Consider the following 14,978-nt stretch of genomic DNA (forward strand, 5'->3'; position numbering starts at 1 on the left):
CGGAGGGCAGGGGGAAAAAAAAGTTGAGCTATCGCATGAATGCTTATCCTTGCTGCTTCTCCACCCTGCCTGCCAAATCCCCAATCAGCCCGGTCCCTCATGGGCTCCTTTGTCTTCAGAAATGCATTGGAGGATTAAGAGAAGAGCTTTCGTAGCAGTGATTACTGGGCTGTTTGCATAAATCATACGTGGAATACTTTGGCTGATTGCATCCTGCAAGGATCAAGTGTGCACAGTGCTCCTCAGCATTGCCAAGCCACAAATACCGGCTCTGGAGCTCCGTGCCTGGATGCAATGGGTCACTTGCCCTTGCTATCACATGGGATGGGGGGGAAGTGATCATTCCAATACGGGGTACACTTGGCACTGACAGTCAACACCTAGTAGGGAGACGCTTTGGCCATCAACTGTGGCATCCAGTTGAAGGCATGTGATGCTGTCAGACATGGAGCAAATTCACCCGACAGGAGGAAATATGCACGAAGCCCTGAGACTTGGCTCCCATATCAATAACCAGCCCACTTGCCGCTAGGCCTTTTTCCACTCTGTGGTGAGGTTTCGAACAAAGAGCAATGCACAAGCTCATTGTGGAAGGAACCAGGCTCAGGTTGGAACCAAGTGCGTGTGGAAGTGGGAGAGTCTGAAGAATTGCTGAATCCTATGGAAACTTCTCCGGTGCACATGCAGTACATGAAAAATTTAAGAGGGGGACAGGTCTCGGCTACTGTAGCAACGTTACAGCCGAATATTTCCAAGGATGTTTCACCTCATTAATTGTGAAAAAACTGAAACGCTGACACGTTTTTCCAGGCTGCCAGTTTTGCTGGGGGAAAGTGTCTGTTTAAAAAGAGCAGCAAAAACCTGGACCAAAAAGGAGGCCAAAGCTATCCCTGGAGGGTCTTTCCCTTCTAGTCACTGACAGGCATCAGCAAAGTAGTTTCTGGTTATGGAGCTGCAGTCTGCACCAGTCAGAAACCACCCAGCTCAGACCTTCACTGCCACAGACCTTGCTGTGGGGTTTGGGAAATTTCCAAGCACCCCATTTTGGAGCCAGGGTCTCTACCCAGAGCTGCTACTCCAGTGGGGATGCCCATAACCCTAGGCAGCTATTTGGATGTTATGTGTAACCACTCTGCAAATCAATGGGCTTCAAAGAACCCCCACAATTGTGACCCCCAAACGTGCACATGCAGGTCCCTATGTTTGCACATGGTGCCCAATTGCCCATGTTGCGTGTGTAAAATATTCCCATTGAGGGGTCTGGTTCAGGGCCACCTCTGGCAGGGCATCTCAGATGTCCATACAGGTGCCAGGGGCCAGAACGACTCCGGAAGGGAAGGACCATATGTCTTGTGATTCATGCCACCATCCTGTGAATCCTGGCCGCAGAGAAGTCTGCGCTAGACAGCTCTAGCAGACCAAAGTGGGAAAGCAACAGCATTTTTACCTCTGTAGCTGGGATCCTCACATTGATTTAACGATTGGTTCAATCAGTTGTTAAATTCAGTGCCCTGCAACCAACCTGTTCTTTTTCCTAAACGAAACATTAAATGTGAAGTGACCGTGATGTTAACTAGTTAACTGGAAAGACCTTTGGGAAAGACTTAGACCTTGTCCACCTGGGACCGTGCCTCATCCAGCCAAAGACACTGGTGTAGCTACACCAGCACAAATCCCTTGTGGGCCCAAAGCTGTGGATTGTACCAGCAGAGTGGGAGTAAATGCTACTGGTGCAAATTGCAGCTTAAAGCAGTTTAACTGGAATTAGAGCAAATCTTCATTGTAAACAAGGCCTTCGTTAGTGCCGTGAGCTGTGACAATGACTGTTTCATAAGGGCTTCTAGCTTTCAGACTGTCGGTCTGTCCATGGTTAAAGTCTGCTCTCTTAGGCCAGTGATCTTTTAACTAAAAACTCCCTCCTGAGGCCAGCTCCATGCACCATGTGGGTCACTACACCCGCAAGAACAGCTTTCAAAAGCTGCCAGGGGAATCACGTGCACTCTAAAAGTCTGTAATTACACACTTGCACAATAGACTGTGATGGCTATCTCGGCAGCCTCTCGGGTCTATTGTGTTGAATCTCCTACAGGTTTAAGACAGATGGAGCTACAGCGGAAATTAAACCACAAAAGAAACAAAGGTAAAGTTGCACTGAGGCTCTGGCTTTAACCCACACAAGACGGGAGAGGTAAAATTCAAGCTGTCCTTAGCTCACCCGGGGGCAATTTCTTTTTTCTTGAAAACTTCGGGAATGAATTGAGTGACATAGGAGGATTCGTGTGTGTGTGTGTGACTGACCTTCATTCTAGCTCTCCTGGTTGGAATGTGCTTAATTCAGTGCTTAATATCACTGTAATGCTGGGTAGTTATTTGTGTGCTTTCATGATGCTCTTCGTAGGGGAGGAGTGATGGTCTTGCAGATCAGGCAATGGCCTAGGATGTGGGAGATCTGCCTTCAAATCTTGGCTTTGCTATGCACTGTGTGTGTGCCTTTGGCAAGTCACTTAAGCTTGCTGTGCCTCAACTCCACATCTGTAAAATAGGAGTGTGAGTGCAAGTGTGTGTGGGGGGGAGGAATGCTCGTTTGTTTAGACTACACGCTCCTCAAGGCAGGAACACAAGGTGGGGTGGTGCTCTAGACACTCCGGTAGTAGAAATAGATAATAAATAATTATTTATACCAGGGCATTATGCCAGCAGCACTTGAAGTGCTGAACTAATAGTGTCGCCCCACTTTACAAAGGGGAAACCAGTGAGGCTTACAGAGGTAAATGTGCGACAGGACTTTTCCACTCTAGGGCGCCCGTTCAAATCTGGTGCAGGCTGGGAGCAATCTGTAGCTCAGCCATGAATGGCCTGGGGATCTCAGTCTAGGACCTCGCTCACTCCCGACTGCAGGGAGCATTTATTGGCCCCCTTGTTGGCAGCCTCAAGAGAGAAGCCAAGGGCTGAATGGGCCATGGAGATCAAATAGGGTGACCAGATGTCCCGATTTTATAGGGACAGGCCGGATATTTGGGGCTTTTTCTTACATAGGTGCCTATTATCCCCACCCAGTCCCGATTGTTCACACTTGCTATCTGGTCAAATGCCTCCGACACGAAGAGGGAATCCCTCCAGGCCAGTGCTGCGGCAGACTGGTGTGAGCAAGCCATGCCCTGCTGCTATTTGGTCTGAATAAACAGAGGGCATCAGACGGCTGGCTAATTCCCCCAGAGACTCCTTTGCAGAGCAGCAGGCTTTGTCTGGGGTTCTCTGCTCTGTGGTCACTTCAGAGACCTTCATTTTGAATCTATGCCCTTCGCGCCTGGCCTTGTATTTTCATGTGTTGTCCTCCGTTTTTAGTTCATTCCTGGTCCTGAGGCCCCTCCCTCATTGGAGGGAGGCAGCTGGGCCTTTCCTTCTAGTGAGCTCATGCCCATCCTGCCCAGCATTCAGATAGTAGGGCCAACTTCACCAGCTCAAAAGTCACTTTAACAGAAAGCAGTGGGTGAGATTTCCCAAGCCACCTGGCCGACTGAGCCATGCAGTGCCCTTTAAACCTAATGAGGGAATCCCTGCAAAGGCTTTGAAAAGATCAACTGGTGTAGCTACGTGTGAACCTGTTCAAGAGACGTTGCTGCGCTGAGGCCCAGGAGGGACAAGCCAGCTTGCGCTAGAGCAGAGTCTAACCCAGAGCAGGGCAAAAGGTTCTAGGTGGAGATGGGCTTGACCCAAAAGTCCACCTCCAACCCTCACCTCTGGTGAAGGTCTGACCCACACGTGGACTGCCTAGCCAAGGGCCGTCTAGTTTATGTAACCATCTGTGTATCGTTATTCTTATTGCTGCTCCTGCCTTTTCCCTTCTTTTCAATGGAGCCAGCCCTGAAGTCCTTTCTCTGGCAAAACTTAGGCCATATTAAAAAAAAAAAGAGCGGTGCTTATAACGTGACAGAGGAACGTGTTATATCCTTGCATACTCTGGGTAGTACAGCAGAAGTTGTGTATCCTGTAAATCAATGAGCTATTTTCTTTGGGCAGTAACTGAGAAGAGCTCTTTCAGAAGTGATTGTCATGCTCCATTCCCATATTTATTGTATATGTCTATTGCATAGGCCAGGGGTTTTCAGCCTTTTTTTCATTTGCAGACCCCTAAAAAATGCTGAATGAAGGTGCAGACCCCTTTGGAAATTGTAGACATAGTCTGTAGACCCTCATGGGTCCACAGACCACAGGTTGAAAACCACTGGTCTAGGCAATCAATCAAAAAAACTGACTTGTCTATGGAAGATGGGGAAGGCATTTGAAGGTGTTCCTGTGATCGGCATTTGTGCTGCAGCTATGGAATTTAAGCACTTTAATATTTGCTGCACTTACACACTGCCTTTCAGCTGGGGGATCTCACAACGGTAGGTATAATCCCCATTTTACAGACGGGGAAAGGGAGGCACGGGGAAGGTAAGTGACTTGCCCAAGGCACAGAAGAAGTCAGTGGTAGAGCTTGAAAGAGAATCCAGCTCTCCTGACCCTGCCTGTGCTCCCTTTGTGCCCCTTTTAGTTCTTTTTGCTGGAGATGAAGATGAATTAAAAAAACCCGGTTACTGCCTGTTGCTGACCAAACTGGAACAAGTCCTCCCAAAAGAGCATCCGTTTCTGTAGGGCTGTGCTGGCTGACAAAGGCATTGAGGGACAGCGTGACAGGATGAATCAGCCCAAGTACACAAAGGTAGGTGGATGTGGTCAGGAACTTCAATTTAGTCGTCCAGAGTAATTGCGAGCCCCTGCCACGAAGCATGCTGGACCAAGCAAAGGGCATTCACACACCCCTTCTAAACTGAACCCTCACAGGGTGAAGAATGACTTGCTGATGGGTTTCCCCTTAGTCTCCAGGCCAGGAGACAATCTCATGATGGAGGGGAACTGACTCTGGGTCTCTCCTGCACCCTGCCAGCTCCGCTCGTTACTTACGGGGATGCCTTGCAGCTACAACGGGGTCTCTGGAAATAGGCCCACATTGGTCCACCTGGGACTGATTTAGTCGCCTTGTCTTGCTAACACTTTTTATGCAGTGCGTTATGTCTTGCTTCTTACGTTTTAAAATTAGTAAGGGGAAAAAATAGCTGAGAGAGAGGATGACAACTCCAGTGATAGTTAACAGATGTGCAAAAGGCTTCTGCTGTGGGTAAGTATGATCGATTCGGACTCTTAATAAGGAGACGGGGTTGCAGCTCTATCTCACAGCCTACACTATTCACTGCCGCCCTGTGCCTGCGTGCCCATAATCATGGCACATTCTGCAGCTACTGTTCAAGGATCTTAAGACACTTTACAGTTCGACCTCATAACCTCTGTATTGTATTAGCTCCACACCTCCGCGAGGTGGGTGGTGCTGTCCCCACTTTACAGGTGCGTCAGTGAGAGCAGTGGGGGTAGAACCCATTTTCCCTGACTCCCAGTCCTCTGTTCCCATGACTGTCCCTCCTGCCAGGCCCAACGGGGCCGTGGCACTTGTCATACCTACTGCTTACATAGTGCTTTTCATCTGTAGATCTCAAAGCACTTTACAAAGGAGGTAAGCATCCTTGTGGCCATTCTGCAGGTGTGGAAAACTGAGGTACAGGGAAGTGAAGATCCATAATTCAGTGGCAGAGCTGGGAATAGAACCCAGCTTTCCTGAGTCCCAATCCACTGCTCTATCCACTAGGCAACATTGTGGTAGCCATCAGCTAAAGTATTTTTTAATGTCGCTTTTTGTATAGTTCCAGAGGGGTAGCCGTGTTAATCTGTTTTTAGCAAAACAGCGGGAGTTCTGTGGCACCTTAAAGACTAACAAATTTATTTGGGCATAAGCTTTCGTGGGCAGACACCCACTTCATCAGATGCAGCAACAAAGTGACTTTCTGCCCACAAAAGCTTATGCCCAAATAAATTTGTTAGTCTTTAAGGTGCCACGGGACTCTCACTTTTTGTATATAATTTCTTCTTCTTTCAGATTTGAATAGACAAGCAGTAAAGTTAAATGCCCCAGAACATGGTATTGAGATCGGTGGGTCCCTCTCCCCATTAGGGTGTCAATAGTTGGCTGAGATTTTTCATGCTAAAAATAAACCCCGTGTGCATCGCATAGTAAGACCTCTGTGCTCCTTGGCTTCCATCCAGGGGCCCCTGGCACAGCGCTCCCCCCCAAAAAATGTGGTCTCTTGAAATTTAATAGACATTATAGGGAGAAGCCCACAGCAAACCAGTCCAGAATGGCATCTGGCACTGAAATCTAACACTGTCCCTCCAGGTGAAAGCAGAGACCTAATTGCATTAGGGAGACTGCCAAGACTGAAGTAGCAGGAGACGCTGAACTCTGGGTAGCTATACAAACTGCTATCCGGGCACTAACGCACATACCCCTCTTTTAGGGTAGTTCCCCACAACCTTACAGCCACTGCAGGCTGTGTACATGGTGCCGTGACTGTGCTTTTCCAGGGGAGGGCCAAGATTTTCAGGAATTTTTTTGGCATTCATCCTGAGATGCTTTAAAGGCCCCTGATTTTCAGAAAGTTCTGAGCGCCCACCTTCCACAATCCAGGCCCCTTCCTGGTGTCTCAACTCAAGCATCCCGAAATGGAGGCAGCTGAAATTGCTTTTGAAAATCTTGGCCCATGACTTAGAGAAGATCACAGGGGAAGGCCCAGCGTATTGCCATGCATGAGAGTCGTCCTGCCCGCACAGTCTATGAGCTGGGTGCGTGTGCAAACTCACATTCTGGAAACCCTAGCTCTGTGCACAGAGTTGCTGTCCTTCAATCTGGTTTTAATCTGAGGTCGGTGGGCTCTTGCCAAATTTATTGTAAAACATTCATTTTAATAAGTGGCTCGTATCTCTTCAAAAACCAGCCCCGTTAACTGTTTCTAGGTTAAACCAAAGCCTTGTTTAGCTTACGATAAGGAATCCACAAAAGGAAGATAGTGGTTACAGGGGAAAACAAAGCTTTAATGGGCAGGTGGTTGGAAAGCAGACATCCAGCCCACAGTTGCTTGCTGCAAACTGAGAAAGCATCAGATTATATCAACAGGGGCGGAGAAAGGAAACATTCACCATATTATTTTTCAGACCAACCCTAAACTGCAGGAGTTCATTGGGGTTTATATCTCTGTTTCCCCTGAAGCCACATGCCCCCTCAACACAGAGGGGAAATCCTGACCCTATTAAAGTCAATGGGAGTTTTGCTGGTAACTTCAATAGGACCAGAATTTCTCCCAGATATTTGTAAATCCATGATGTAGAGAGACTGGATTAATAGATTCTCAAGCCAGATGGGACCCCTGTGATCATTCTAGTCTGACCTCCTGAAAAATGCAGTCAGTCCATAGGACTTCCCCAAAATAAGTCCTGTTTGAACTAGAGCAGTTCTTTTAGAAAAAACATCCCATCTTCATTTAAAAATTGCCCATGATGGAGAATCCACCAGCAGAGGTGTTGCCTAGAGGTCTGAGCAGAGGACTGGGAGCCAGGAATTGACACGGCCGCCCTCTGCAACCATAGGCCGCTCCCTCAGGCTGATGTGCTGGTGAGAATGGCTGATCTACATCAACTGCACTGGTGCCAGCACAGTGGTGAGAGATTTCCCAGAAAGTGCCAGCGGAGACACAGCCATGGGGCAAAGTCAGGGATGGACACCAGCTGCTGGTGGCGGCGGCGGGGACAAGAGCGAATGTGCCGCTTGTCAGATGGCTCTCCCTGTCTAAATTCAGAGCATACACATTAGCCTCACACGGCCCCTGCTTTACCTGTGGGAAGGTGAGACAAAGAAAGAATGACCTGTGAGAACAGCAGGAAGGGATTGAACCATCTCTTGTGTCTGATCCCTATGATCGAAGGACGGCTTTAGTGCTCCGCCTGGGGGGGCTGTACACCATGAGAATCCCTTTCACTCCAAGGCTTCAGCTGTTCCAGCCAACGTTCCTGGGACTCCTAAGAGGAGTGACTGTAATGCCCACGTGGCTGCCAGAGGGTGCTGTCTGGTGTCTGTGCTTAGTTATGGCCTGTCCACTCCTTGCCGAGATATTTAGGATTCACTTGTGATTCCCCCAGACAAGAGAGAGCAAATCTGGTTCTCCATGAAAGAGAAGGGCTGGGAATGCTGGTTAAAGCCACAAGCGCAGTGTAGGCAAATTTCCATTATGCACACCTCTATCAAAGCCCCTCAAACCTGACCTGAACATCCTCTGCTATTCCAGACCCACTCCTCCTCCCAGCTGTGCCGATTCACCTTGACTTCACAGATTTTTTAAGGCCAGAAGGGACCATTAGATCATCTCATCTGAGCACCAGATTCAACAAAAGGTGGGATTCAAAGCCAGATGTCTTGAGCACACTGGATTATCAGGCCAACGCCATTCAGCCACCTCATCTCATTATTCACTACTTTTCTACCTGCAGCACCTTCTGCTCTGCTTGGGCTGGGTGACTGCCATGTGTGCAGATGAGCCTCAACTTCCACCAGAGACTCCCAACTATATTTTATTTGTGTTTGGGTGACCCTAGTTCACCTTTGAAGCTGGCTCTCCAGAGTGAAAGGCATTAAGGCATGTGCTAATTCTCTCTCCCACTGTACTACCCAGGCGCCAAAGCCTTGGATGTTTCATTCCCAGAATCAGTGTTAAACATATATTTTGTGAATTAAAATAAAGAGCTTTTTTGCCATACATGCTTACCAGAAACATTTCTTCTTTATGTACACCTGGCTATAACAGAAACCCCTGGTTCCCAAGAAAAAGCCATGCAGGGAGAACGTGCAGACAGTATTCCATATCAGTGTATATATCCTACACAAATGGAACAGGGCTTTTTAATATCAAACTGGGATAATTGTTGCAATTTCTCTTTTTCTTTTTCCCCTCCAAGGAAAAATGTAGGAGGCCAAAGTACCAAATGTTGCAAGAGAAAAACCACTGAGAAAGTAAACACAAGGTGACCCGCTTCCTCTGATGTGCCCCATATGAAAACATTTATCGAAGTATCAATTTTCGTTCGTGTCCATTCAGACTGTCAGAGTGCAACTGGGAGGGAGCCAAAGCTCTTTGCATGTAGCCCCACAGGAAAGGGGTTGGAGGATGGGAATTGGACCTTACCTAAAATAGGCAAAACATTTTAAAAACATTTTTCACCCTTGGGACAAGTTGTTTAATGAGGGTTGAATTTAATCAACAACCTGTTTTTGATTCCCTAGGCTAGCTTTGGTAACTGTGGCAGATAACTGTAGTTACATTTGTGTTCCCTCCCTTGCCATCTCCTCCCTGCGCTGATGCTGCAATTGGCATGAGCACATTTTGCAGCCCACACACTGTGGCTGCTAGCAGAGAGCTTGATCCTGTGAGGTGCTGAGCACTCTCAACACTTACTGAAGTTTACAGGAGCAGAGGGCTCTTGGGGCCAGATTTTCAAAGGTATTTAGGAGCCTAAAGATGCAGATAGGTGCCCATCTGCGTCTTGCAGGACGTGCTTCAGCATTGTACAGAATTGGCCCCCCCCCCCCCGGGTTGTAACATCGTAAACTTGTATAACACAGGATTATGGGCCTGAGTCTGGAGAAGCCTTGTTGACTTGAACTGGATTATTTGTTTTTATCAGGGCTACTTGTGTGAGTAAGGATTTGTAGGAGTAGGCCCCAGATCTGTAAATGAGCTGCTTTTTTTAAAAAAGAAATTACAATTGCAAAAAGCTTGTCAACAAAATGTTCGCTAAATGGACCACATTTAAACAAACTTCATTGGTTACTTGGTTCATTAAAAGGACATTGTCCAGTAGTTTACTTTCAACATTTGTTTTAAATTTTATAAGCCCCCAAAAACTCATATAAATGGTTGTGTCTTTTAATTTAAATGGAAACAGTTATTTTTTAATTTAAAAATTTCCCTGCAGTGTTTACAATCCCAAAATTTCGACATGAGCTAATCCATAAAGAACCAGAAATGAAATAACTAAAAACCAGTGTGAAAGTGACTGTGAAGGAAGTGCAAGAAATGCAAACAAAGAACATAAATGACAACAAATATATTGTTAGCTGTGTTGTTCCCAAGATCTGAGAGAGAAAATATATTATGTAATTCCTGTATTTTTAATAATCTGAGGTGTTGTTAATAAGGGTTGTAAGGAAAGTTGGTGTATTTAATATGATCTTAAGTGCCTTTTTAAAATCAATACCCAAGTCATTTTAAATGAATTTATAACACATGATGCCTAATTGTTTATTATTGACATTTAATGGACTAAAATCCATTAGACTTCTTTGAAAACCCCAGCCATAAATACACAACCTTACAGTTATGACCCCAAGGATAGGTGTATTTTTTTATTGTGAACTGTAGGTGTATTTTGGAGCTTTTCTGGAGAGTATTGTATATTTTTGAACAGAAGGAACTATAAAAAGATCATTTTAAGATACATTCCTCCAGCTTTTGCAGATTTAATACTAATTAAGGCTTTTAGACACCATAAAAGCTTACAGTTGATTTGTTGAGTACTCTGGTTGCTAAATAAACAGGAAAATAAAAGCAAAATGAAGGCAACCTGATGCAGTTCCTTTCCTCTACCTAGATGGAGAGGCAAGCATGCACTCCAAGACCCCCTTCCCAAGATTTTTTTAAAAAAAGAACTGTGCAAAGAACTAAGTAATAAAACAGTTAGGGATCAGAGTGATGCCTATTTGCAGGTGTGTTATAAACTATCTATCTTTACTCTCCTGGTTCCTCTGTCTTTTTATTATTATTATTATTGCAAGTAATTAAAACAGTCCCTCTGAATCTCTCTCTCCGGAGCATTTCCTTAAATGTTAAGCCAAGTCATCACTTGCAACTAAAGCTCTGGTGGTTGGGTTTCCCCCCCTTTTTTACTTTTCTTTCTTTGGGAGGGGGGGGGGGAAAGGTATGAAGGGGACTGAGAACCATGCAGAGGGTTTATTGAACGTAATCTGCTGAGTTCTGTAAACAAGCTTAGCTGATCACAGCTGCTGTAGGTACCAAAAATAAAAGGGTGGGGTAGGGAAGCGACTCTTCCATAACAGGTCTCCAGGGCCAGGTGTTACATCTCTGGGAAGGAAAACAGAGGGTGCCTGGCGGTTCTGCTTCTCAAGGTGGGTGAGAGTTTGGGCAGGCCGGGGGTGAGGGACTAAATTGGACTGGTTTATTTCTGCGTTACTCGTAGCGAGCCGTTTCTCTAGTGCACCATCGAGGACAGGTTGGTTGCTCCCCTCGAGGGAACTGAGTGACGCACCAGGGGAGTTGGTCTCCACTCAGCAGGGGGTGTCTCCCCTTTATTTTGCGGGGTGGGGGGGGGTGGGAGGCGAAGGAGCAGGGTGCAAATGGAAAACGAGCGCGCGCGCGCCGGTCTGTGTGTGCACGCGGTGGCTGTGCAGGCAGCCTGCGCCGCGCGCCTCGTCCCGGCTTCCAAGTGCAACTAACTGAGGCGCCCGCTGAGCTGAGCAGAGCAGAGCAGCACCTTCCGGCCGGCTCTCCACGGGTCACGTTCGCGGCGGGGGCTAAAGGCGGCGGGGATGACAAGGGGGTGCCCGCAGCGCTCCAAGAAACCAGCCGGGCAGAGTCGTGCCCCAGGCTGGACCGAAGCAGTGGAGAACTGCTGAGGGCAGCAACCAGCGGAGCCAATGCCTGGGGAGGCTTCGCTCAGGGGAGCCGGCGCAGGCCCTGCCTGCAGCATCGGGACCCCTAGAGCAATGCCGTGTGCACGGCGCGGCAGGCAGGACAGGGGGCCCCGTGGAGTGCTCTGAGAGCCCCTATAGTCAGGCAGGCTCGGTGCAGCCGGGGACCGCAGCCGGCCCGCTGGGGCAATGCCTGGCGCGCGCCTGCCCAGGGCCCCCGGCAGCCGGTTTGCCAGGAGCCGGGGCCGGGCGCCCTCTCGCTGCAGCCCCGCGCCACGTGCGCGCCGGAGCTGCCCGGGCCATGTGCGCGCCAGTTTCCTTTGCGTGTGAGCGCGAGGGCGGCCGCAGCCTCTCGGATTCAGTGGCGGGGAGAGATGGCGCCTCTCCACATCTGGTTCAATGTGCGAGCCTGGCGCCTGGCTTAGCCACAGACTTCACTCGGAGACACACAGGCTTTAATAGACCCCTACAATTCTTCCTGAGCTGTCACTCCAGCCGCAGCTGAAAAGCGGCTTTTATGCGCTGCACGCCGGCGGGAGGAGGAGGAGGAGGAGGGCCGGCATTGCTGCAGGGCCGACACGCTGCTCCCCGGCGCTGGCAGGCCGCGTTATCCCCCCGGGCCCGCCCGCCGGCTCCAGGGAAATCCGAGCCACCCACCCCGCGCGAGGAGGGAGGACCAATCTCCAGGGTCCCGGGCTCCAAAAGCCTCCACAACACGAAGGCCTTGGCAGCCTGGTTTTGGCTACAGGGCGGTGCAGACACGCCTGCGCACACGGGACACTTCCCCGGAGCGGGGCGCCGCCAAGAATTAATTAATTTCCTGCTGAATTAACACCTGAACCCCAGGCGCTGCTGAGAGCCAGCGAGCGAGCTGCTTTTTGCTCGCGCACACCGACTCCTCCAGGAATCACGGCCCCACATTCAGCTCTGGTCTGAAACCCCCTCTCTGCAGCACAGTGCTCGCACAACTCAGCCTATCTCATGGCAAACTGTCACAGTCTCTGCTTGGTTACTTCTGTTTTCAACGCCGGCCAGGCACTCAGGTACGGGGGCATAAGGCCCTACAGAGTGATACGCCCAGTATAAATACCTAGGTAAAGTGATTTGTGGCTGGCCCATCTCCTGCCTTTACTGCAGCTGCTGGTTTCCCCATTTAATAACTGGGTTATTCCAAAGTCTGGTTTTTATGTTTGTGGATGGTCACTTGTATCTCACGAGGTCTCTCACTTTAAGCTTCCCAGAAACAGGATAGTTCTTGGAAAAAACAGTTCAGAACCTGAATTTGCAACTCTTTCTCCTCTGGAGTGAGCCTCTAGATTCAGGATGTGAAAAGAGGTCTTTCTTGCCCAGGCCCTTCTGTTAGGATTGGGCATGATAACCTGTGAACTTCAGCTAGCTTAAAGTTTGGGAGCCTGTGGTTTGGGCTCCGCTTATTGCAAAGCTAAAAGGGCCAGCTGCAAAATCTAGATTTGAACTCCAAAAAAGTTTGGAGAAAAGAGTCTGGGAGAGCTGAATCCAGGGCTTTGGTTTGGGTGCTTCTTTAATGTATATAAAGTTCAGCCACCAGGTGACCCCAAGGCCCAGTGTCCCAGCTTCTTTAGGAGCACGGGAGTCTGATCACTCTCTACCTGTAGTAATTTACTAAAATTTGAAGATTGAAATCTGCAAACCTGTTCTTTAAATGAATTTGAAGTCTCAGACTATTAACAATAATATAAACATAAAGTCAGGCTTCAGAGGGGCAAGTATGCTTGTAAAAGAGCAGTATATTTGAAAATCTGTTCATTTTCTTTGCAGAATTGCCCAGTACGGAGTTCAACATTTGGTTTTTGATGCTACCTATATGATATATCAGGGATGTATCAGGGAGTGTTTCACATGACTGCCTCTGCTACTACAAGGGAAACAAGAAATCCGGAGTTAATATCTTAGCAAGTAAGTGGAAGCAGAACTGATTTTTTTCCCCTCCTCCAAAGTCTTAAAGCACATTTATTTTCAAGTCTACAAATGTATTTTTTTGTGAAGGCAATGTGTAGGGAGAGGGAGTACCAATAACAACATCATGAACATTATATCTAGGGTACTAATAGTTAGGGATGGAAAAGACGTAGTGGATTTTAGAGTCCACTGCTACAAAGACTAGAGATGAAGAAAGGGACATGCCAGCTGTCTTATACTTGTAATAAGTAAGGAAGAAGGGGCTTTTGGGAAAGGACATTTCCCCTAGTTGTTCACTTACAAGACTAACATAAAATCCAAAGAGCTGCTGAAGCTGTTTGAGTGCCCCTGAAAGATACCAGTTATCACTTTGCTGCACCAAAGCAAGTGTGTAGTGTACCTCGGATTATATAAACAATTAGACGTACACCATCACAAAGCTCCACAGAACTTATTTCTGTTTATTGCCTCCTTTTCTTATATCTGAGTATCTTCCACTGCTCTAGGAATATTTTTTTCACCCTAGCTTTTTCCTCTAAACAAAGAAATCAAGCTTGCAGCTCATCAAAGTTACAACACACTCCCCTTGTAGGCAAGGATTTAAAACTCCACTATCTGGGTGTGAAGGCTGGATATAAACCCAGATCTCTACTTAAGATGGTACCCATGCAAGTTCTTATGAGCTAAGTGACTTTACACTTCTTCTAGTGGTTTAGCATTGCTGCTGGAGAAAACCTGCAAAATACTAGTCATGACACCCATGAGAGGAGAAGAGGGATGAAAAACAAAGGAATTGGACATCTCATTGCTCCTCCTTTCTGATGTCTGCCCTGTAATTGTTGCTCTTTGTATGATGGAGGGTTAGATGATTATACTGTGTAAAGTTTGAAAAGACAATCTTTTACCTCCTTTATGGAGTCAAAGAACTGAAGTTTTAATATGAAAATGTACTGTGGTAGGAGAACATGAAAAGCCACTGTATAATCTGACTTTCTGTCTAGGAAGGTCTTATCTGAAATGATAAATTACAGTCAAGCACCACAAGTCCCCTGCCAGACAACATCAGATGCACTGACCTAAGGATTCTGTTACTAATCTGGTTCTTCAAAAGTTTCAGACCAAGATTTTCAGAAGTGACTAGTGATTTTTGGGAGCCCAATTTAAGATACCTTCACATGGCCATTTTAAAGAATGGGTGCTCAGCACTTTTTGGTGATCTGGACCCAATTTGGGCCCCCAAATTCACTAGTCAGTTTTCGAAATCTAGGCCTACACTTCTAAGCCAAAGCTTTTGATTTCTTCTCCTAATAATGCTATAAATTGTCCTACTTAGACCAACTGATTTTCATACAAAGTAAGTCTCTTGTATAAACATCTTCCTGTCAATTTTTTTCGGAGTCTCTTCCATTGTACT

General features: G+C 47.4%; 1 protein-coding gene and 1 long non-coding RNA gene across 3 annotated transcripts in view; one reads left to right on the plus strand and one right to left on the minus strand.

Annotated features, from left to right (window-relative positions):
• Positions 1-14,978, minus strand: part of PRRX2 (paired related homeobox 2) — a 60,303-nt gene that overhangs the window by 17,994 nt on the left and 27,331 nt on the right. The gene's annotated exons all lie outside the window — the stretch shown is intronic.
• Positions 11,043-14,421, plus strand: LOC137148701 (uncharacterized). 2 transcript variants are annotated; one of them, XR_010918556.1, is made up of 3 exons: positions 11,043-11,104; positions 13,424-13,561; positions 14,273-14,421. It is a non-coding gene; the product is annotated as an uncharacterized lncRNA (long non-coding RNA). The 2 variants fall into 2 exon arrangements; XR_010918557.1 differs by lacking the exon at positions 11,043-11,104 and adding an exon at positions 12,573-12,669.

This window comes from Emydura macquarii, unplaced genomic scaffold (genome assembly GCF_026122565.2).
Source record: "Emydura macquarii macquarii isolate MOO-44397 ecotype Brisbane River unplaced genomic scaffold, CSIRO-AGI_Emac_v2 contig_691, whole genome shotgun sequence".
Lineage (NCBI taxonomy): Eukaryota > Metazoa > Chordata > Testudines > Chelidae > Emydura > Emydura macquarii.